This window comes from Neofelis nebulosa, chromosome 1 (assembly GCF_028018385.1).
Source record: "Neofelis nebulosa isolate mNeoNeb1 chromosome 1, mNeoNeb1.pri, whole genome shotgun sequence".
Taxonomy (NCBI): Eukaryota; Metazoa; Chordata; class Mammalia; order Carnivora; family Felidae; genus Neofelis; species Neofelis nebulosa.
The window spans coordinates 71702007-71726790 of record NC_080782.1 but is presented as its reverse complement, the minus strand read 5'-3'; the positions used below and the strand labels follow the sequence as shown (position 1 = coordinate 71726790).

Sequence of the window (24784 nt, the reverse complement as noted above, 5' to 3'; positions counted from 1 at the left end):
GATGTTTGTCTTCCACAATCATGAGAGAGTAAATATTTGTGGGGTGTTCGTTGATTTGTTCTTTCTTTTGGAAATAACAGACACGTTTAACTGTGCCTGGTTAGAGATTTCTTTCCTTTTGGGAATTTTAAAAGGAAAGGAGGCAAATTTCTCTTCTACAAAAAGTAAACTGACTTGCCTTTCTGCTGTAGGTGGCTCCAGAAGAAGTTAGTTTTGGGGGTATTGCTCTGTAATTAGTCAGGATTACCATATGAAGAGTTTAAAGACAGAACAAAAGTCTGACTTGGCCCCTTGACCCCCAGAGGTCAGGAGGCTGAGGGAGCAGCGTGCGCTGCCCGGTCGCCCCTGTGGCAACACCCTGTGACCCTCAGAGCCATGCGAGCGGTCCGCCCTGCCGCGGTGGCTTCCGAGAGCACCCGAGCCGGCCTCACTCGCTCCTCCCCCGGACGTCGAGGGTACAAACTGGGAGCAGGCGAGGAAGCGACGCTGGCGGCGGGAGGCTGTGTGTCCCGAGGCGCGAGTGTGTGGGGAGCGAGCTCAGAAGCCGAGAGCGGGCTGACGGCTGACGAGGCGCTGCCTGCCGACTGCCAGGGCGGCCGACTCGACGCCCTGGAACGGCTTCCGGCGGAAAGGACTCTCCGTTAGGCCGGGATCCGATCCTACCGGAAGAGTTTTACCCGTTCTTGCTGGTTGGCTGTGGTGCTGAGGAGAAACTATGATTGGATGGAGTGTGCTTTTTTTCTAGAAGATTCCATGAAGCTTCCCAGCAAGTCTTTCATTTCCTCCTCGTTACTGTCTGCAACATCCAGTTTTCTAGTAGGTTCTTTGTCTTTGGGTATTGTAAACTTCCTCTCTTTCCAGAATGTGCCTCTCTGTTCTTGAGAACCCTCCTGCCCCACCCGCTCTCGGTGAGACGAGTTTCCCGGGCTTGTCTCTGGGGGGTTTGTCTGTGTTGTGTGAAGGAAGTGCCTCTGTACTCCCGGGTGGGTCTGCTTGCCGTCTTGCAAAACCACCCATCAGAGGTCAGGTTCCACCTCCAGTTTCCTGCTGCTGATTTCCCTCCGAGCCTGCTTCGTGGGCGCGGGGTTGGCCCTGGGCTTCCAGGCGGCGGTGGCCCACTCCCCACATGGGCCTTTAATTTCGGGACTGTTTTACACCCTGAGTTTGGTTTCTTTTTAGAAATCTGCTATGACTGGGTGCTATTTTGGAAAGACTTCGACTGAAATTCAAGTTTCTGAATTCTTCCATTTTTGCATTTTCTAAGGAAATATCACTGAAACCACCAAAAATATTGCACGTGGGATGGCTGGTTTTTCTTGTTCAGGCCATTCTGCCAACGGGCTAACTTTTAGCTGGAAGGACGTGATGAAGGGGAAGTAGAGCGCGCTGGAATGTCGACACCTGTCTTTGTTCATGCTTGCAGCTGATGCCAGGGAGAGGACTCAGCCCAGGCCATTCAGTGGGTGACAGGGAAAGCCTGACTAGGAGGCCAGGTATTCTGGCATCTTCGTTTTTAAGCTACTAAATTTGTGATAATTTGTTATAGTACCAATAGGAAATGAATCCAAAGCCTAATAAATGTTACTAAACTAACCATTATACATGTGGCACCAAGGAATGTGATTTATAAAGGTAACAAGCTAAGTGCAATTATGATGATGTTACTGGATAAGACAAATTTTTAATTTGTGAAAGGGACAAAAAAGGAAAACTTTAAAGAATGTAACCACATCTAGAGCCTGAATTAGAATAAATTCCAAAAAAGGTATGTCTTTTTTAGAATAAACAATTATTCCCCCCCCAACATTTTATTACAGAAATTTGCAAACATACAAAAAGTTGAAAGAATTGTTCAGTGAAAACCCATTATCCACCACCTAAATTCTATAATTAACACTGTCTACATGTGCTTTATGTCACATGTATCCATCCATCTATTTCTCTATCCATCCAGGTATCTATCATCAATTTAACTTATTTTTTGGTGCATCTTAAAGTAACTGCAAACATTTCACTCCTAGCCACTTCAGCATATACATCATTAACTAGAGTTCAATGTTCTTTTTTTTTTTTAAAGTAAGATTTACCTACTGTGAAATGCATAAATCTTAAATGCAATCAGTTTTGACAAAAGCACACATCTGTCTACCTTGAACTGCTATCAAGATTAAGATTATTTGTAGCACCCCACCAACTTCCCACATGCCACCTTTTAGTCAGTCATTGCTCATACCCACCCACAAAGGCAACTACAGTTGTAGATGTTTTGTTATTTTATTTTACCACAGCTTAGTTTTGATTGTTCTAAACCTTCATAAAAATAGAACATACAGTATGTACTCTTTTGTGTAAGGCTTTTTTTTTTTTACATAGCATAAAGGTTTGAGATTCATTTATGTTGTTTTATATTTCAGTAGTTCTTCCTGATTGTAACTTACAATTGACAAGAGGTATTCCATTATATTAATATACCAAGTTTCTTTATCCATTCTTCTCTGGAAGGGCATGTGAACTGTTTGCAGATTGGGGGCAACTGCGAATAATACTGCTTCTAGGAACATTGCCGTACAATCTTTTTGTAGATATATGCTTTCATTTCTCATAGGTAAAAACCTAGGATTGGAATTGCTGCGTCATAGAGTATTCACAGTATGTATTTAGTAGATGATTAGTTTTAGAAGAAACTGACAAATCTCCTTCCAAAGTTGTAATACCATTTTACATTGCCACAAACGCTTTTGAGAGTTGTAGTTGCTTCCTGTCCTCACCTGTTGATGTTATCAGACATCTAGACATTCTGGTGAGTATGTAATGAAGACTAAACATTAAAAAACATAAATGTTCTATCACGATAATAATTAAATTTTTTATATCTGTTTTTTGAGTTTATTTATTTTAGCAACCTTTACACCCAGTGTGGGGCTTACACTCCCAACCCAAAGATCAAGAGTCAGATGCTCTTCCAACTGAGCCAGCCAGATGCCCCTACTCTTTTTATCTTTTAAGAAAATATTTACACAATGACAAACTATATTTGGAAATGGATCAATATTTTAAACTTTATCTTTGTATTTCCATAATTTTTTTTTAATGTTTATTTATTTTTGAGACAGAGAGAGACAGAGCATGAACGGGGGAGGGGCAGAGAGAGAGGGAGACACAGAATCGGAAGCAGGCTCCAGGCTCTGAGCCATCATCCCAGAGCCTGACGCGGGGCTCGAACTCACGGACCGTGAGATCGTGACCTGAGCTGAAGTCGGACGCTTAACCGACTGAGCCACCCAGGCGCCCCTGTATTTCCATAATTTTTTAATGCACACAACATTAAAAGTACATATATATGATATGGATTTACTCATTATACAGACAAAGCTTGGTATAGACTCTTTGTAATAGCTTTTTGGCCCAGATGCAACATTCCATCTGCTAGGTCTTTGGGACATCTTCATGGCTAATTCCATTTCTTTTATCATCTTTATCCCAAGCAGTGTAACTAACAGTAATCAGATAATTTTAGGAAAGAAGTCTTAGTCATTTCATATAGCCCTCAATGTTACCTTATATGTTGCTTTCCACATTCTCTCTCATAAGTTGAACTAGAAGTTAGAAACTAATTTAAAATCAGCTCCAAACTATGATCTCCTCTATAACCACCAAGCTTTTCATCATTTAAGGTTTATAACCTAAATCAGTATTTGGTGGAAGACATTATAGAATGTTGTGACTTACAAAGTAGGCTGCTTATTCTATTACCAAGAACATTGTAAAAAATATATATAGCCAGAAACTAGATTAGGACTTTGGCATTCGTCAGCAAATAGTAAAAGTTGGATACCGTGGATCTCTCAGAATTTTCTTCAATTACTGGGGATAAAAACAAATGATTTTCCTTTCTTTTACTATTTATAATTATTTAAGTAAAATGGCCAATTTTAAGAAACTTGCAGTCCACTGATTTTCATAGCTACATATAATATATATAAAATAAAAATCTTAACTGAAACACACAGAAAATTTCAAGTGAACATTAAGATGCTTAGTACTGCTGAAGAGATAAAGTCAATGTTTTTCTATAATCGTATGTGAACACAGAAAAAGAAAAGATCAAAGAAAATTTAACCTGACAGTTTATCTTTTTCCACTCCATTGTAAATTTTATTTATGTCTTACATACAATGATTCACCTCTGATCTAGATGATTTGGGTAAAGCAACTAAACATCAGGTATTTAAAGAACTCTGTAAACATGGCTTCCAAATAGGATCAAGGAGAGAAATCGTCATGAATCTTTTAAAGTATTCGATTAAGGCTCGAGACATATAAAAGTTCGTAGTAAGCCATACTAAGATGTGCCAAGTACATATTTGAGGATTTCGGCTACATCTGAAAGAGCCTTCTGATACATAACATAAAGATAACTTGAAGATATTAATAACTTTAAGCATATTAATAAAAACATTACATGATCAAAGTCTGGTATTCAGTGAGGGAAAGAGATACCTTTATTTCACAATTATGTAAAACTACAGCAAGAATTCTATGAACTACTGTATTATTTTTCATAATATCAATATTTAAAAATGGAAACCACTAAGAAATAATTGCAAAGTTATTAACTGCGTGAAAGCTTTTAAAAGTCATTTTATACTTCTACATTATTCAATTATCCCATATAACTTTCAAAACATTCAGTCTAATTCTTTTTAAAGTGAACTTTAAACACTGATTAGAATCAATGTCTATAAATCCCTGCAAGGAAAAATAAATGCATGTTTACTGCAAAAATTAATACAGAGCTGAAATCTTTAAGTTTGGAAGTCTCTCTTAACAGTACAACCAATATCAAACATTAATTATAAAGAGGCATTCAGAATTATTTGGGGGAGAAAGAAGTCTTAATGGGCATTGGGCTGTGTATTCATATAAATAGTACAGGGCCATATTTGTTATTGAGCCTAACTTCTTTTTTTTTTTTTTAATGTTTATTTATTTTTGAGAGAGAAAGAGAAAGAGGAACTCAAGTGCAGGGGAGGAGTATAAAGAGAAAAGGGAGACACAGAAGCTGAATCAGGCTCCAGGCTCTGAGCTGTCAGCACAGAGCCCGACACAGAGCTCAAACTCACCAACTGTGAGATCATGACCTGAGCCGAAGTCAGCCAAAGTCAGATGCTTAACCAGACTGAGTCACCCTTATTGACCCCAGCTTCTAACACCCATACCCAGTCACCCTGAGTCTGGTCCTCAGCCAAACACCTAGCCCCTCTATTCTTGGAATCTTAAATTTTATTGCCTCATCCAGGCCAGATAAAGATGAGCAGAGGCCATGAAGTCCTCGACAAACAAACAAAAAACACCACATGGTTTCTCTCTCACCTGTAACTGCATAACAATTAAAAAATCCACTAAACTGTACAATTTATAAAAGGAAGATCAAAGTTGTTTTCTTTTTTCCCCCCAGATTGTTTATGTTGTCCCCGTGGTGCTGATACACTAAGCATGCACTTGGTCTGCTTAACAATAATCTAGTAGAATGCCTGATCTTATAACGACTGCTACTTCACTGGGAACACTCTATCCCCCCATTTTATGGACTACAATGATTCCGCCACTTTTTTTTTGTTCAAATTTTGTTCACCACCTATTTCTTTCAATGTAGATTGAAAACTAAGAATGACTTCTGGCACATATATTCTGCATAACTGTCTGACTTGGTGCACTGAACACATTTATTACCTAGATGTTTTCTCAAAACACTATGCCTTTTAATATATTTAGATCTTACCAGAGCTGTAGATATAGAGTCCAGCCACATTTTATATGGCTGAGTCTGTGTTTTAAACAAACATTTGAATATGAATGCTTTTAGATCAGACATGTGCTCTTTAGTTGTAACAGTCCCCACCATTCCCTAATGATACATTTGATCTACTTTACTCGTGTACATTCTTTGTCTGGCTTTTATGGGCATTTAGGTTTGCAACTCCTGAAAATACCATGTATATTCATCCACATTGGTTTAAAACCCTTAATTCAGACCCAAGTGCTGGTCTCTTCTCAGACTGACTATTGCTCCTGACCCGCGGTTTTCCTTCTCCTCTGTTGTGACCACTGTATGAAGTATATAGCTCATCATCCTGACCTGACTTCTAGTTCTGACCTCATGCAGGGTCCATGTTTTACTCATCTGTGATTTGATGCTCAGGACAGGTTTGTTGAATGAAATGAGTGAAGGATTGGTGCTGACAAGTCATGCCCTTGTATATACTTAGAATTCTAAATAAAAGGACTAAATACATCACTTTTATTAAGAATAAGTCAATAAGGGGCACCTAGGTGGCCCAGTTAGTTGAGTGTCCAACTCTTGATCTAGGCTCAGGTCACTATTTCCCAGTTTGTGGGATCGAGCCCGTGTTGGGATCCTTCTCGGGATTCTCTCTCTCCCTCTCTCTCTGCCCCTCCCCAGCATGCACAAGCTCTCTCTCTCTCAAAATAAATAAATACAAACTTTAAAAAAAGAGAATATATCAACAAAGTAGGACATTATTTTTAAGCAGAAAGACTAGATAACTTGTAGTTATGAGGAGAAATATCTATGAAAAATCTGGCTACCATAAAGGATAAAAAGCATGTAATAACAAAATGTAAAGGGATTTAAAAGGAGAAAAACTGTGTATGGAAATCCATAAAGTTAAAAGTATAATAATAGGATAAGAACATGTACTAGAAACATGAAGTGGGCTCTGCTGAATTCCTAGTAGACTTATCTTCTACACTAGATAAGCCAAAATGATTCAGAAGATGCTATAATATTCATTTTTAGGTAAGCAAAAGAAGGAACAAAAACTGTAATAAACTCTTAAAAAATGTGACGGCTACTGAAAATTATAAATTGCTATTAATTTCAAGGAGCTCATCTTATACTTCTTGATATTGCAAAGGAAATATTTACCTGAGGGAAGTAAATTCACTTTCCATGACAAGTTCTACTTCAGGACAAAGAAAATACCACAATTTGTCAATGTGAGAGTAAATATCACAGCAAGAAAATAAATATGGTTTACAAGGTATTATTTTCAAAGAAGGAAGATGAGGTAAACAACATAGTTCAGAAGTACTTTTTATTTAAAATATATACCCTTTAACATTTATTTGCTTACAGAATTAAGACGGTATGTTTACTAGAAGGATCTGGAACACATTTCTTTTTAGTGTAATTTAGAAATGTCAGTGCTTTCAAGAGGCAGAATGGCAGAGTGCTATGGAGCACAAATTCTGCAGTCTGAGAGCCAGGGACCAGACCAAATCTGGTCTGTTACTAAACCTCCCTGTGCTTTACTCTGCTTAACTGTGCAGTGGGGTAATAACATTCACTTCAAAAGGATTTTGTAAAGATTAAAATAATATATGTAAGTTGTTTAGAATTCTACCTTGCACATATTAAATGATACATATCTTAGCTATTGTTACTTTATTTAAAATTTCCATTATCTCTAGATGTGATGCACCTCCTGATTTAATTAAGACATATCCGGTACTACCTATCCAGTATATTGCTGAAAAACCAGAAACCTCAATTTAATCAAGCTTCTAATTTACCTATCAATTCATAGGCAATATGGGGGACAGGCAAGTAGCAAAACATATTATATGACACCATAAGAAGACAATCAGCTAAATCTACAATGTAAGAAATTTGTAGGACAAACAATTCATGATCTTCAACAAATAAATGACATGCAAATGCAGGGGGTGGGGGTATTATTCACCAAAAGAAACTAAAACATGTATCAACCCAATGCAACATGTGACCTAGTTTAGATCCTAATTTATTTATTTTTTTCCTAATTTAAACAAATAAGCTGAAAAAAGACTTTAAAGAAATTAGTGTTGCTTGTTAGCTGTAATAATAGTATTGTATGTGTACACTTAAAAATCTCCATTCATTGGGGTGCCTGGGTGGCCCAGTTGGTTAAGTGTCTTGACTTCAGCTCAGGTCATGATCTCACAGTTCATGGGTTCAAGTCCCACATAAGCTCTGTGCTGGAGCCTGCTTCAGATTCTGTGTCTCCCTCTCTCTCTGCCCCTCCCCTGTTCATGCTCTGTCTCTCTCTGTCTCAAAAATAAATAAATGTAAAAAAAATTATAAAAAAAAAAGGTGAGGGCACCTGGGTGGCTCAGTCGGTTAAACATCTGACTTCGGCTGAGGTCATGATCTTAAGGTTTGTGGGTTCAAGTCCCACACTGGGCTCTGTGCTGACACCTCGGAGCCTGGAGCCTGCTTCAGATTTTGTTACTCCCTCTCTCTGCCCCTCCCCTGCTCATGCTCTGTCTCTGTCTCTCAAAAATGAATAAATGTTAAAAAAAAATTTTAAAAAGTAAATAAAAATCTTCATTCGTTAGAGATAACCAAAGAATTTACAAATGAGGGGAGTACCTGGGTAACTCAGTTGGTTTAAGTGTCAACTTCGGCTCAGGTCATGATCTCGTCCTTCATGAGTTTGGCCCTAAGTCAGGGTCTATGCTGACAGCTCACAGCCTGGAGCTTGCTTCAGGTCCTGTGTCTCCCTCTCTCTCTGCCCCTCCCCTGCTCACACTCTATCTCTCTTTCTCTCTCTCTCTCAAAAATAAAATAAACATTAAAAAAAAGAATTTACAAATAAGTATTTGCTCAGGATTTAATTTAAAAGACTCCAGGAAAAAAAAAAAGTTAGAGGGAAATCAATTGATGAATAAGAACAGCAAAACGTTGGTAATTGTTTAATTTGGGTGATGGGTACATAAGAGTTCATTTTTTGATTCTACACTTATATATGTTTGAAACTTTCCATGATAAACTTTAAATTTTTAAAATTTATCATATGGTAGTTTAATGTGTTTACCCTAAAATCTCTTTATGCTATCCATATTTGTTCTTCTAATTGTGCAACTTAACTAAATGTTATAATAAATTAAATGTGAAAGTGAAAAAGAGATAATTATTTTTATAAAACTACGTTGAATGCTTTGCATATATCTGATAAAAGTAACTCACTAAAAATGCTTTTGAATTAGGTGTGAAATAATCTTAAAAGTTTAGGGGAAAGTCTAAAATTTAGAAGGTTTGTACTTATATTGCTTCTTAGTGCTAAGAAGTATCTTAGTGCACATTCCACTTTAATGTACTGAAAACTGGATATCCCTGATGATGCAATTGGGGTTGGCAGAGGTGAGATGATATGAAACACCCATCAGAACGCTCTTGTACAAATAAAAGGTCTTGGTCCTTCAGCAGAACACTGGTGAATAAGTGGGCATTTATAGAATTTTAAATGATACAAACTACTTTCATATTTTATTTTACAATCCCTACCTCCCCCTTAACTCTTGAAATAAACAAATACTAATCCCCATAAGGGCAGAAAATAAGAGTTTCTACTGAGTTACAAGTTTGTTTTGTTGTTCTTTAATAAATGTTTTGGACCCCCTTTTTAACTTAATGGAATCCATAGATTACTTCTGTTTTAAATCCTGTCCCAAATATTATTTCCACTATTTAAGTTAATTGATTGATTCATAATATCAGATTAAAGTGGTATAGATTGAGAAAATAATATGATGTTTATAGTTTTAGAATGAAGATCATATTACCACAACTATGGCCTCAATAAATCAGAAGTTGGGGGTCTTTCTAAATTGCAAAAAGCTGTGTTTTGCATTTGACCAAAGATAAAATACACAGTAAAATGTATTGATATCAACTAGACTTAGAAAATGACAAATTATTTATTTATATTCTGCTTACTTAACAAAATAATTGGCAGTAGCTTAAAATGAAAGTAAATTTCATTTTAGCTAGTTATAAGAAAATGAGATGATGACTTTGCTCTAAAAGGAAAACAAATGCTTAAAATAAGCTTCCTTTCCAAAAGCCAAGTTATGTAAGATATTCAAAGTCACTATAATAAAGTACCAGAAGTAAAATATCTTTTCCTGTTAAAAATTATCAGTCTTCATTTGTACAGTGGAATATCAGTACTAATTAATTTTGAGGTTTATTCATACACTTTGGGGACAATAATCACAGAAAGCTACCCCAAATCCTAGCTGTATGTTCTAATATACTGAAATAGAAAAAAAAAATTATCTCAGTAAAATATATTTTGCTATAGTTTTGATTTAATTATAGCCCCTATCTCAAAGCTGTTGGAAAACATGACAATGCAGCAAATCAGCATAAAATGAATACATAATAAGTGCCTAAAGCCCCATGCCAGAATTCCTCATCATCATAAATTTAAAAATGACATTGTTTGGTACTTTATTTAAAAATAGTAAAAATGGTGAAGATATTACTTTACATCTTGGGAAACAAAATAGAAAACTTTATATTTTAGTTTCTCTAAACCAAACTTTCAAAATGATAAGAATTACATATTTAGGTATAATAAAATCTTGAATTATGAATAAGCATTTAGAAATCTGACACTGCCTTTTAAAACTGCAGTGGATATTATGACTGCTGTCTAGGAGCCACCCCAAACACAGCTGCCGCTATGAGTTTTGATCATTTGGAGCTTCTAGACTCACTCAAAAGGCAGTTTATTTATAAAAAGACAATGTGGACTTAGTTGTCAACTTTCATATCTGGCTGTGGGAAGGATATGGGGAAACAGATACACATGTGGCAGGAGCATAAATTATCAACATCATTCTGGAATGTAGTCTGGTATTATTCATCCCTTCATTTTATATACTTAAGGACCGCCATACATGGCCTAGGGATATTCTGGATCCTAATGATATAGGATGAACAAAACTAAGAAAACTTTCAGTGACTGTGTCCTATGACACAGAAATTCTATTACTGCAAACATAAATAGAATAGGTTAAATAAAATTATGGTATCCAGATGCACACATGTAATAGGATGATACATATTTTCCTTGACATGTCAAGATTTCAAGAAACAGTCACAAATAAGAATATGTCACAAAGTCACAAAGCAGAATGAATAACATGGACCCTTCTATATTACGGCTTTTTAATATTTCTTCCATCTTCTTTTTTTTTTTTTTTAACGTTTATTTATTTTTGAGACAGAGAGAGACAGAGCATGAACGGGGGAGGGTCAGAGAGAGGGAGACACAGAATCCGAAACAGGCTCCAGCCTCCGAGCTGTCAGCACAAAGCACGACACGGGACTCAAACTCACGGACCGCGAGATCATGACCTGAGCTGAAGTCAGCCGCCCAACTGACTGAGCCACCCAGGCGCCCCTCTTCCATATTTTTAAATTGGTTTAGATTTAATATCTTTCTTTCAAAACAGTAATTACCAAAAGATTTGTAGGAATAAGGAGATAATTTCTGAGGTTTTGTGGGCATGAGATTTTTATCATGAAAGTTGACTATCAGACATTAAATATGTAAGAATATAAAGGTAGAGTGCAGATTTGGTAATGTAGGAGTGATTTGGTTTACATATTTGGGGCAATAAAGCAACTATAAAATTTGTAACAATGTATCAGTAGATATGGAGCATTATAGCACAGAACTTGGAATCAGAAGTCTAGGTTCACACATGGTTTTGTCTTGTGATGTATGACCATGAACCAGATTATTTAACCTCTATGGTCTATGACCTTAACAATAAAATAGAGATAATGGCTTCACAGGATTATTGTGAAGATAAATGGTATAATACACATACAGTGATTCATAATCATAAGCACTCAATTATTATTTCAGTTGTTAGCCATTAATACTTCTAAATCAGAAAATATGTATTTGTAAAATATTTTAAGGGTTTTTTTTTTTCTTTAGTATTTTCTTACTAAATTTAAATTAAATTACATCTTTAGGGGGCATCTGAGTGGCTCAGTTGGTTAAGCGTCCGGCTTCAGCTCAGGTCATGGTCTCACAGTTCCTAAGTTTGAGCCCCACATTGGGCTCTGTGCTGACAGCTCAGAGCCTGGAGCCTGCTTCAGATTCTATATCTCCCTCTCTCCCTGACCCTCCCCAACTTGTGCTCTGTCTCTCTCTCTCTCTCAAAAATAAACATTAAAGAATTTTTTTAAAAATTAAAAAGATTTTAAAAAATTAAATCTTTAGTATTTTATTATTAAATATTAAAATTATTGTCATGAGAATGTTCCTCTTTCCAACACAGGAGGCTCATGTTTAATCAAATTTCATGACTAGGTGTTAAGCAGAAGAGATTTCTCATGCCATGGTTTTGATATAGTGCTGTGCCCAGAGATGGAACTTAGCATACAGAAATTTATGGACTCACATGCTCTATAATAAACTCCTATAAAAACATCTATGAAGCACTCTTTGTCATCATTTATGGCATGAAAATAGACACCTGGCCTATAATCTTTACCAATTTAAGCATATCTTAGATGGAACACAATGTTACCAATGATTTACATGTTTTGAAATATTTTCTCAACAATTTTAAGACTTTTTCTGTCTACACACTTAACTCCTACAGGAAATTACAGAATGCCCATCTAACTATCGACACTTGGAAAGCGAACTATGAATAGATGGCTGCAATAGAATAAGCATCCAGGGCTTTAGAGACATATCCCAGAGGAATCTAGATCTCTCTCCTAAATATCCAGTAAGGAAATGGAGATTTATCAAAAAAGACAGGTAAGCTATCAACCACCCAAAAGCATTTTGCAAATGCCTTCAAAACCCAAAGTCTATTCAAGAGATCAGATATACAAATGAAAAACTTAGGAAAAAAAAATGTTTGACATAATGTAAGATAAACATATGTCTCAAAATAAAATTTAAATTTGTTTTAAAAAATTTTGTTTTGTACTAAACTATTAAAATTTGACATCAGAAATAAACTTTCAAAACAAAATGCTTTAAGATAACTTGTACAAAATATCAATGCCAATAGTATCTTTGCATTGTGAAATTAATGATTTTCATAATGGTGTGTCTTTAATGTAATAGAAGAAATTAACATCATAAGTTTCATTATGAAAATTTCAACATGAAATTCTTTTCATGTTAAGAATTTACCAAGAGTTCGTTTCCCATAGTTCTAAAATGTAGTTTTAAGTGTCTCAAAAACACATTTTTTTAACGTCTTTCCCATTTAAAGTTCCCAAAGACTTATAAATTTTTAACTCCATCTCCCCAGGCTGTATAAATTCTCTTTTTGGAGGCTTTCTGATGCATGGATTTGATCTATATACAATTTAGCTAAAAATTAAATGCATAATCTTCAAAAACTCTAAATCTTCTACAGTTGTGCTGTTGAAGATGAAAGAACTTGTATACAAATGTTTAAAAGTATATAAACCTTCCTATGTAAGATGGAAAACAAGAGGCTCAGTACTTTTTCTTAAATCTGTCCAAAGGGATTTTGTTAAAATAGTATGCTTAAACTTTCAGCAATCTCATTACAATAGATATTTCACTGGCAACAAAAAGGTTCCACTGTCAGAGTAATAGTCAATAATAATTTTACTGCTACTAAAAAATGGCATTATTAATTGGTACTTTAAAAATCTTTTGAAATTGGGGCACCTGACTGACTCAGTTGGTGGAGCATGTGACTCTTGATCTTGGGAGTGTGGGTTTGAGCCCAATGTTGTGTGTAGATTACTTAATAAAATCTTAAAAAACTGAAATTAATTACACATCTATTATCTTAGTTTATACTTGAAAACACTGTGTATGTGGTTTTATTTTCATTTGATAATTGCGAGGACTGAGTTGTAGGGATATTAAGTCCTGGGGGCAACAATATTATATGTTGTGATAGTAGTAAAGGAATGAGACCAGGTTACTAGTTCCTATATCTAGGACCTCTCTGCTAGATAATGAAAGAATTAAGGCCAGTAACATTAGTGAGCATTCAATAGCTGGTAATTTGCCAAATATTTACCTATTTAATTCTGTGATATATTACTCCATTCTACCATTTTCCATTTTCCAAATTCAGAAATAGGAGTACACCCTTACTGTTATATCCAGTAAGTGGCAGATTTAAACTGAGGTTGGCATGATTATGATTACAAAGTGTGTGCTTTTTCTCTAAGAGAATAAACTTAAAGCTAGAAATAATTCAGAACCTGTGATATGCACTCCTTCCCTACTAGTTGTCTACACGGACACTTTCTTATATGAGAAAAGGGAGGGGAATGGAACTCAAAACACCAGGTAAATCTGGGCCAGGTCTGTAGCTTCTTACTATTCCGTTATTTCTACACATCTTCCTAAAACTGAATTCCTAGCCTAATGCTTTGAGATCCTTCCACAAAAGTTGTTTCTGGAGACAAAAGTAAGTTAGGAGAAGGGCAGACTTTAGGAAGAAAAACACTCACTATATTTGATGATTATTTAGCTGAATACTGAGAAGAGCCAAAAACATTGTTTGCCAGAATGCAGAGACTTTCCAAACAAAAAAGACAGACTTCGTTCAAATCAGTTGAAAAAACTGATTTGGGTCACAATGCATATAAGCACAGAAAAAGCTCTGAACAGTATTGCAGGCCCATTTCACTTGACCAAGTATTTTCCCAAGTGTAAATTGTTCTGGGGAACAACTTCTGATATTTCAAACTTGACTGTAATAATAATCTACACTATGCTTTTTTTTTTTCCTTTTTACAATAATTACTACATAGAGGAATATTTATTTAGTACATTATCCACTAGGTACAGACCTATAGTGCATTTTCTAAAGGTATAGACAAAGACTAGCTCCAGGGCAGATGAGGCTAAATGGCATAATCTCTGGATATTAAATCTGGCAGGGCCTTAAGGGTTTTATCATCCTTTTATTTACATATGAAGAAGCAAGAGCCTAGAGGGATTGAGGACCTGCTCCCACATCACTGGACCCTGGAAAGTGGCTGCACTGCCAATGAGTGGTGGCCTCTCCTCATCGGGTTTGGCCATGGTGCCTTAGCAGGAGGACGTGTCAGAAGCTTTTTATCCAGCACTTCCCTGGCATTCTCTGCAGATCTGGTCCAGAGCCACCAGGCTAAGCAGAAGTAGCTACGGGCACTGAAAAATATTGCCTCAGGATGCTGTTGTTCTGCTTTTTTGCTATGCTGCTTTGTTCTCCAGAGGAACCATCACAAACATCATGGTCAGGTTGCAATTTTGAGCATGAAATGTTTGCAGTGGGAATATCAGGCAGGTGTCTGACATCTTAGATATTTGTTTCTAGACTAATATACCCACAATTTTCCCCCAACTACTATATTGACAGGCATTTATGACACTCGAGAGTATTTCTAAATTTTATAAGGATAATTTGCTGGGGGGGGGGGATCAAGTGCTTTTCATCATATCTACATAGGGAGTGATTTTACACTCTACACAGGGGAAATAAATATATATACCTTGGAACTCAGGAGGAAATCGTCAGTATATATGTACTACTATTTGCTAAGTATATATCTACATTTTACCTAAATATCACTATACCCAAATATGTGTATATAGAGACATTGCACAGCTAAAAAATATATTGACTGGTATTAGTAAATTCTACTTCATGCCATTTTTCAGTTAGATGGAAATTAAAGTTTTTCTTAGAATTAATTCAGTAACTATATTACTTAGGAAATTAATCTGGTTTGCATTATAAATGGCAGAGAGATATAGTGAGATCACATGGACGTCCCTTTGGTGTTCACCCAATCCATTATTTGATATACTAAGCTCTCAGCCACCCATCTCTAATAAGAGTCTATGGAACACACAGCACTTTTTAGCCTATTTTTTTCACCAGACAGAATGTGTCACATGCCAGCAAATTCAATAATCTCTTACAGATTAGTACCTTAGCCACTCGACTCTCACTATTAGTTACACTTCTGAAAATCCTTTTCAGAAAACTACCTTCCCAAAGACTCATTCATCACGGAAAGCAACGACCTCTGACCTCTACATTTAAATCTCTAAATTCACCCATCACTCTCTCAAAAACACAGCCTTCTTTGGTTTTAATTTTTCTCGTTCCATCCTTGCCTTCACATCCTATGCCTTCCTTCTCAATGTAAGTCAAACTCCCCCCACTTTCACCGCCACCCCCACACATATTAAACCAAGTCTGCACAACACCACCATCACCAAAAGTGGAGGTGGCAAAAGACCTTCTAAGTCCTCCCCAAGGCCCTGCCCACAGACCCAGTGCAAGGCAGGTTGAAAACCACAGACTTAAGTCTAGACATACTCAAAATAAGATGGTCTTTTATTATTATTATTATTATTATTAATTATTATTTCCCTATTTTCTGTCAATCTCTTACTCGCGCTTTTGAATTGTACCACTGAGATCATTTATGTCTTTGGCAAAAAAAGAAAAAAGAAAAAAAAAGAAAAGGTGGGGGGAGGTAGGGGAGGAAAGATAGGAGGGAGAGGGAGAGGGAAAGACGGAGGAAGAAAGAGTGAGATTGATTAAATGAAGGGGGCTAATTCTGGAGACGGGTCTTTCCTGCTGCCCTACTAGACCCCATATAGAGGCTGCTCTTTCTTTGACCCTTTCAACCCTAGTAACACTGAAAAGCCCGACCCTAAAAAGACTTCTCCTTTCCCATTGAGCTCTGTTTATAATCTCGATATTTAAAGGCATTAAATGAATTAGTCAAGTTTATGAAGTTACTCTACATTAGAGCTCATTTTTGTTATGTTACCATTTCCCCTAACTGACAAGAGTGTGCTAGTATTAATTTTTACTCTCCACAATTTTGTTACTCTTCAAACATTGCATATAAATTGATATCCAGGTCAAGGAATCCTGAATACTTTCATAGATATATATTTAATTAAAATCACGACTTCCATTGTTGCAGGTGTGGGCCTCCTCCAGTCATTTAAGCTCTCTAGACTTTATTTTTCCTACTTAAAAAAAAAAGCCATGCTACTTATGCATAAAACACTTTGAGCTCCCCAGATGAAAGCCCGCATATATAAGTGTGATGTGTGTTTATTGCCTCTTCTCTGATGAAAAGTGGCAGCCTTCTGCTTGAAATGGGATTAGAAATTCTGACTATAACAGAGAAGAGAGAAGCACAAATGAGTAACAAGCAGTCAGAATAAATAAAATTGAAAAGATGGAGAGCACTCCTTTTACAAAAGGAACAGCAGTTGTGAAACTTGTGGTTTAATTTGGTATGCTTTCCACTTTTAAAAAATTGGGCTCAACTGCATGTATAATGAGCTACAAGCAGAAGGTACATTCAGTAGTACATGAATAAAAAATGACCTTTTCATTTGCTCTTCCGTAGCTTGGCATTCCTATATTATTAAAATATAATGTATTAAAGATTAAGTAAGCATATTAGCATACAGACATCATACTTATGTGGCCATGGATACGAGGGCTATACAACATAAAGCTAGAAATCCAGCTATATAAAATTCATATTTTTAAAAGTATAGGTATCAATTAAAAAGAACACAAACTTGTGCTCGCTTCGGCAGCACATATACTAAAAAAAGAACACAAACTTTTCTAACAACAAAGTTGGCAATTCTACCAAGGATGAAAAACAAAGGAATGAGAGGAGAATCTCCAAAGCGAGCCACAAATAAGAATCACAGACTATTCAACAGCTGGGAGTAAGCTGGATTCTATGTTCTAGGGAACATACTAAATAGATAAACTCCCTAGCCTAATGAACCTAGTATTCTCAATCTAGGATTTAAAATGCTAAGGCAATTTTCATGCCAACATTTTGGAGGGGGGCAATAGCCATTTATTAAATATTCTTCTGGTATTTATTCTAAATTTTCTATGGCTTATTTTCCTTTCTCACTTTTTCTTTTTGACATTATAACATACAAATTTATAGAATATTAAGATTGCACAAAGGAGTGACTGCAAAAACATAAAAACATAAAATTACTACATTTCCAAAGGACAGGGCTTTCTTTTCACCTCATTATTATGTGAACAATACAGGTTCATAAGAGAAAAGTTAGAGTTCAGGAAAATAAAAAGAGAAAAAAGAAATAATCCTATGAGTCTAATGCAGTCACCAGTCACTGCTTATATATTTCCTCTTATTGTTTTCTAATAATGTAGCTTTTTGTGTTTGTGTATGTGTGGGTTTTTCTCTCTTTTATCTCATACACTGTTGGAGACACAATGTTATATCACGCTGTTTTCAGTTAGTATGTCAAGAAACATTTTACACCCAAAGCATGCGTTTCTGTTTTATTTAAAGTTCATTTTTTTCATTTCAAAAAATTGCTTTATCCATCACAATGGAAAGTTGACATTCCCCAGAACTTTGTCATTTGTCCTACAGACTGTTCCCCAATGGCTTGAGAAATGATGGTGATGGTCTTATTTGGAACACTCTGAGAAAAGGAGATGCTGCAATGAATTGGTTATCTAAACCTAGAGAGGCACCATCATTTCTCCTAGTCGGCTATTCAAGAATTTAGCCTCCTGTCTCATTTACAAGCAAGCCTGAGGTGAGGTTCAGTACAAAGCATAGGCCATTCAGTAATCTTAGTTTAATGTGGCTTTTAAAGACCTGAACTGTCAATCCCCTACCTTCACGGCCTCTCATTCTACTGTTTTCACTTGAGGAGATAAGAAGGCCAGTCTTTGAACTATATTCCTAATCTGTCACAGTCGTGAGTGAATGATCTGTATGTGTACCCACAATGCAACCATGTATTGGAAATTCCTTCATGCATGCATTCATTGAAATGAATAAAATTCTTTCCTAAGTTTAAGAAAATAGGTAAGACAAAAATCAAACAAAGAGGAAAACTAAATTGAAAAGTTGATGGAAGAAGCAAACCCTTGCTTTTAAAATGATGTAAATATGAAACAGGCATTTATAACAGATATGTCTTTCTTGTTTTCCCTGTCATTCTCTTGCATAAAAAGCAACGGTGATTTTTTAAAACAGTTTGCTATGAATAAAATTTATCATCTACTGATGCATTATTTCTCACTTTCTTTTTCATATTATCTCTCAGAGATAAATGGCAATAACAAAGACATTAAAATGACACTAAGAACAGCTTTTTATAGTTTTAATTATTTTTTCCTTTTTGGCAATAAAAATGATGTGGTATGTTTGCATGTGTTATATATTGAGAAGCAATAATACTGTTTAAATATTCATAATTGTGGAGATAGTTTTTACTTGATATTTTAAATATGAAATAGATTGCTTCTGGTCCCTAATATTACGGCCCTGTTTATTAATATATATTGCAGGCACACCTATATTTATGTCAGTCAATCACTTACCATGCTCTTTATTCTACTCTGAAGTATTCTCCACACAGATAATATTCTTTTATGGGTCCATCAAGTTTCACTTTCTGAGAAATAACTTCACAATTTCTAATGTAGATAATGAGCACTCATTTTCCTACTTCTCTTGGAATCTGAGCTCATTTTAGTCTATGAAATAAAAACTAAACTTCAGGGCAAGGGAGATCCTGATGGGTGGCAAACAACATGTGTACCCAGCCCTCCAACAGTCACAGAGCAGACATGGCATCTATGGGTGGGTGCCCAGCGGAGGCATGGCAGGCCTCTTGAGGATGACACTTCACCTGGGTCGGCAAAGTTGGGACCTAGTCCTCAGTACTCCAGGAATGATTTTGTGCTTTTAGGGAAACTGAGAAGTCTATCTGGGATACACTCATGAAAACTCAACTCCTATAATGCTACCTTACCAATTTAAAATGACACCTTTCTGAAATGCAAGCGGGGTCCCTGGCCTGGTCAGATGGGTGCATTCTCCCCCACATGGAAACTTACAGGTCAGAGTTTGTGAGATGGACAGTTAGACCTAAAGGGCTTGGTGTTCTTATTTCAGGGTTCCTGGGCTTAACAGTTTGGGGCAGTCTTTCTTCCCACACCTTTCTTCCATCAAAGGTTCTCACCTGGCCTGCTTCTTTTTACTTTTAATTTTAAACATCCTATTTTTAGATATATATTTTAAGAGAGATTACATTTAAATGATACAGCTGTAAGACAGTGAAAATGAAGTCAGACTCCCCCACTCTTCTATCCCTAAATGCCCTGTTTCTCTCCTTGGAGGCTAGCTATCTACCCTTTAGCAATTTCGTGAATAGTCTTCCACAGATAACCTATGCATTTACAAATATATGCCATATGTGTGTATGTGTATATATACATGGGTAAGTTATATATATACATATTCATATGTATGTGTATATATATAGTTTGTCTCCCATAAATAGCAGTGCATACATGCTGTTTCTGCATTTCACTCTTTTTTTTTTTTTTTTCTTTTTTAATAGCTGAGTCACAAGATCATTGGGAGAACTTTTCTTTGGACATTTTACCAACTTCCGTCTGTTTTGTTTTTGTTTTTTTGTGTGTTTTTTGTTGTTGTTGTTTTGTTTTGTTTTTTGTTATGTGTGTTTTTTTTTGTAGAGCTGCCCTGATTGTGTTTTTGCCCTCTAACTGTGTCTTAGATAAATTTAGTTCTCCTTCTACTGGTGTCTTGGGCTTTTCTTTACTTACTCTTTTTCTGTCTTTGACAGTTAAATACTTGGACTTTATCCCCTGCGATGTATCTACTTATCAAGACAAGTTCTGCAGGAGAAATATCTAAATCAACCTCCAATATTAGTGGGACCAGAAAGTCTGATGGTAATTTCCCAGTGATCTTTTAGTTCTTTTTTTTTAACCTGAATAAAAAAACACGCTTATAAATTACTTACATAGTTGGACTATATACCTCTCTAGGTATCTTTGACTAGAAACTAATTTCAGCTTTTAAGAGGCCTAGACCATCTGAGATCATTCTTTTAATCCTAATGAAAATTTATAATGCCTAAAAGAAAGATGCATTTTACTTTTAAACTTCTCATATAGAACTTGTTAGTTTTACCTTGTACATACAAATAACACATACAGTAAGCATCCTTAAATATTATTTTACACACATGGTTATTTGTTAGATAAGTACCTCAAAGTAGAATTCCAGGTCAAAAGGTATACACATTTTTTATTTGGAAAGTATTGCCAAGTACTTTCTCATATTTTATAATGGTAAAAACTTGAAATTCGAAAACACAATGTAGCAATTGACCCTTTCCATGTTGTGACTATAGAATGATTTACTATGAATTTTTACAGAGGAGGAAGACAATTCAAAATTAATAAATTCTGCTTCTAGTTAACCTCTTACTCTCGAAGCTAATAATTCAAGGTATATGTTTGATTCCTATCCCTAGATAGGAAAACAAGAAAACTACTTGGATTGAACCTGAAAGAAAGGATTTTAAATCTCAGTTTTAAAAGAGTCCTTCTTTCCAGTAGCCTTCAAATTGTAGGGCAAAATTCCTCTCAAGGAAGAGATGATGAGAAAAAAAAAAGAAAAAGGAAAAGAAAAAAATGAGAAAAAGGAAATAAAACCACCAGGACTTGAGCTAGAAATCCTATGGTTACCAATACATCTCATATGAGAAAGGAAAGGCTACCAAAGAAAAAATGGACAGTACCTGAGGAACGAATGGCTTCATAAGGAGACAGAGAACTACTGAAAGTCAGGTTCCTGGCAGGGATTTTTACTTTATACCGTTGTTGATGAGAACGTCTTCCAAATGCTAAGAAGGGAAAGAATGGAAGAGAAACTGGGCAGACCTAGGCTCTGAAACTCAAAATGCTTTTCCTGGGGGACATCATGAAATTGATTATAAGGAGGGTTATGAAATCTTAGAAATCACTCAAAGTCTGCAAACTACTACTGTTTATTATTAACTAAGTCCCTATGTTGGCCAAAGAAAGCATTTTAAATCTCCAAGACATAATAACCATTAATGTTAATTTATGTAACAGGTAAGTTAAATATCTAGATTATCTTTTAAATCTTTTTTTACTTAAGAAGGCGCCTGGGTGTCTCAGTCAGTTAAGTGTCTGACTTCAGCTCAGGTCATGATCTTGCAGTCCATGAGTTTGAGCCACGTGTCAGGCTGTGTTGACAGATCAGAGCCTGGAGCCTGCTTGGATTTGGTGTCTCCCTCCCTCTCTGCCCCTCCCCTGCTCAGTCTCTCTCTCTCAAAAATAAATAAAAATAAAAAAAAAAAAAAGAAGTTTGGCATATAGGGGTACCCAGGTGGCTCAGTTTGTTGTGCAACTGATTTGATTCCAACTCTTGATTTCAGCTCAGGTCGTGATCTCATGGTCATTAGACTGAGCCCCACAACAGGCTCCACACTAGGTGTGGAACCTGCTTGAGATTCTCTCTCCCCCCATCTTTGCCCCCCCCATTCTCTCTCTCTCCCTCTCTCTCTCTCCCTCTCTCAGAAGAAGAAGAAGAAGAAGAAGAAGAAGAAGAAGAAGAGGAGGAGGAGGAGGAGGAGGATGAAGAGGAAGAAGGAGAAAAAGCAGCAGTAGTGGTGGTAGTAGTTTGGCATATATACTTGGCCTGGTCTCATGCATACATGTACATGACCCCACCATCGTATCACATACTTAAAATAAAAGCATTGATCATAGTGCTTGCTTCGGCAGCACATATACTAAAACCAGAACAGTACAGAGAAGATTAGCATGGCCCTTGCACAAGGATGACATGGAAATTCGTGAAGCTTCCATGTTTTTTTTTTATATATACAATGGAATACTACTTGGCAATGAGAAAGAAGGAAATCCTGCCATTTGCAGCAACATGGATGGAACTGGAGGGTATTATGCTAAGTGAAATAAGTCAGGCAGAGAAAGACAGATACCATATGTTTTCACTCCTATGTGGATGCTGAGAAACTTAACAGAAGACACTGGGGGAGGGGAAGGGGAGAAAGAAAAAAAGTTACAGAGAGGAAGGGAGGCAAACCATAAGAGACTCTTAAATACTGAGAACAAACTGAGGGTTGATGGGGGTTGGGGGAGAGGGGAAAGTGGATGATGGACATTGAGGAGGGCACCTGTTGGGATGAGCACTGGGTGTTGTATGGAAAACAATTTGACAATAAATTATATTTAATTAAAAAAAAAGCATTGATCATAGTAATTATAATCTCCATTCTAAAGTGACTTCAAACAACTGTATAATTCTTGGGAACTATAATGCAATCTTTTAAATTAACTATATATGAATTTTCCTGAATAAAGCAGGTTTCAAGTGTATAATTTGTATCTAAAATTTGAGGCCAGTGTCAAAACTTTAAAGTGTTCTTTTCATTATGTATCATTTTGGAAGGTGAACAACTGCAATTTTTCTCCATTTTATTATCTGCTTTATAAACTTGGATATTTTCACAAGGCTATCACCTGTTTTATAACTACACTGTTTACCTGAAGTAGGATCTAAGAATTTCTCACTTTTATTCTCAGTTATTCAAAACACAACATATATGCCTTTAGAGTATGGTTTTCTGATTCATATATGGAAGTAAATGAGATAATTATATCTTACATTAAATAAAGCACTGGATCTTGAAAATAAGCACTGAGCATATAAGTGTAAAATCTAACCATTTAAAGCAAAAATAAATTTTACAAATGGATTATTTAGTTTATCTTCTAAAAAAATAAATTATTAATTTTCTTCTTAGATGTACAATAAAGCAAGGTCATGGTATCATATAACTCTGAATCTAGACTATGTTTTAAATAGATGTCCTAAAAGACATAAATAACTAGATTATATCTCATTGAATAGGTATTCTAAAAGGAAAGTGGTGGATATCAGTAATAATTTAAATAACAGAAAAACTTGTTTCATAAGAATGTGGGGGGGGGGGTTATGCACTAACTAGAGGGTCTGAGTCATGTAAAATAGACAATACCTACCTCTTATGACTACATTGTTATATGTGTACTTTTTAAAATCTTCTGTCCAGGACCATATATATCATTGCATTCCTATTAACAGGCACAAAATCTCATAAATATTAGCAGCTCAATAAATGATCATTCACTGAATACTGAATAAATGAATTGACTATAACATTCAAGTTTCAGTTAAAACATGCAAAGGCACTCCTAAAGTAAGTGGTAAAATAAGAAAAAATACTTTTTTATGTGACTAGAAAGTGAAAACTTAAAGGAATAATTATAATCACCAGAAAATTAGTTTCTGTAATCTTCAAGCTTAAGGGCCTCTACGTTCCATGAGCCCTTCTAAGGCCTGGGAGCAATCCTTGCATTGTATTTGCCTGGTCATATGTTCTCATAAATTTTTTGTATGATATTTTAACTACGACTAAGACTACTGCACATTTAGAATTCAAGTTTTTTATTTATAATTTTGTGTTTGATTTCTTAAGGAACGGAGGGAAAGTTGTAAACCTGACAGGCTCTACCGACTGGGATCTGCTCCCCCACAGTTTCCTACCACCCAGAGCCGAGTACACCTTAACACAAGAATTGAAACTGAACCAACAGTGGGTCAGGAAGTCCAGATTTAGTGTACATTCATAAATATTTGTCACTGTTTGTAGAAAAATAAAAATATGACCGATTCTAAGTTAACAGGTGAGCACAGTATTCTGAAATACACTTTATCATCTAACAGATCACGTGGTGAGATTCCAATCATGTATCAGCACGTGTTCTCAAATTGCAGTCTTCTTTACTGGCAATTATGCTTGGACATATATTGACAGATAACAGCTGCTCTAGTACCTCACTTATTTTACTTCATGTGTTGACATTTCCCATTTCCTCATATTTTCAGAAAGCCTAGAGTACTTGAAGAAAACAGACACTTTGATATTACTTCTTAAATCCTTTATGTTTCATTCAACATGTGAAAATATCATAAAGTTGCTAATTCCTGCCTCTGTGATCTAACATGTCTCATTTTAAAAGG

At 35.9% G+C, this 24784-nt stretch overlaps 1 protein-coding gene, 1 long non-coding RNA gene and 1 other non-coding gene across 7 annotated transcripts in view; 2 read left to right on the top strand and 1 right to left on the bottom strand.

Moving 5' to 3' along the window:
- Positions 1-24784, bottom strand: part of FBXL17 (F-box and leucine rich repeat protein 17) — a 507842-nt gene that overhangs the window by 177311 nt on the left and 305747 nt on the right. The gene's annotated exons all lie outside the window — the stretch shown is intronic.
- Positions 557-24444, top strand: LOC131509555 (uncharacterized). 2 transcript variants are annotated; one of them, XR_009260572.1, is made up of 4 exons: positions 557-816; positions 12475-12638; positions 20508-20616; positions 24240-24444. It is a non-coding gene; the product is annotated as an uncharacterized LOC131509555 (long non-coding RNA). The 2 variants fall into 2 exon arrangements; XR_009260571.1 differs by lacking the exon at positions 12475-12638.
- On the top strand, positions 22467-22573 carry LOC131489424 (U6 spliceosomal RNA). Its single transcript, XR_009250548.1, has one exon. It is a non-coding gene; the product is annotated as a U6 spliceosomal RNA (small nuclear RNA).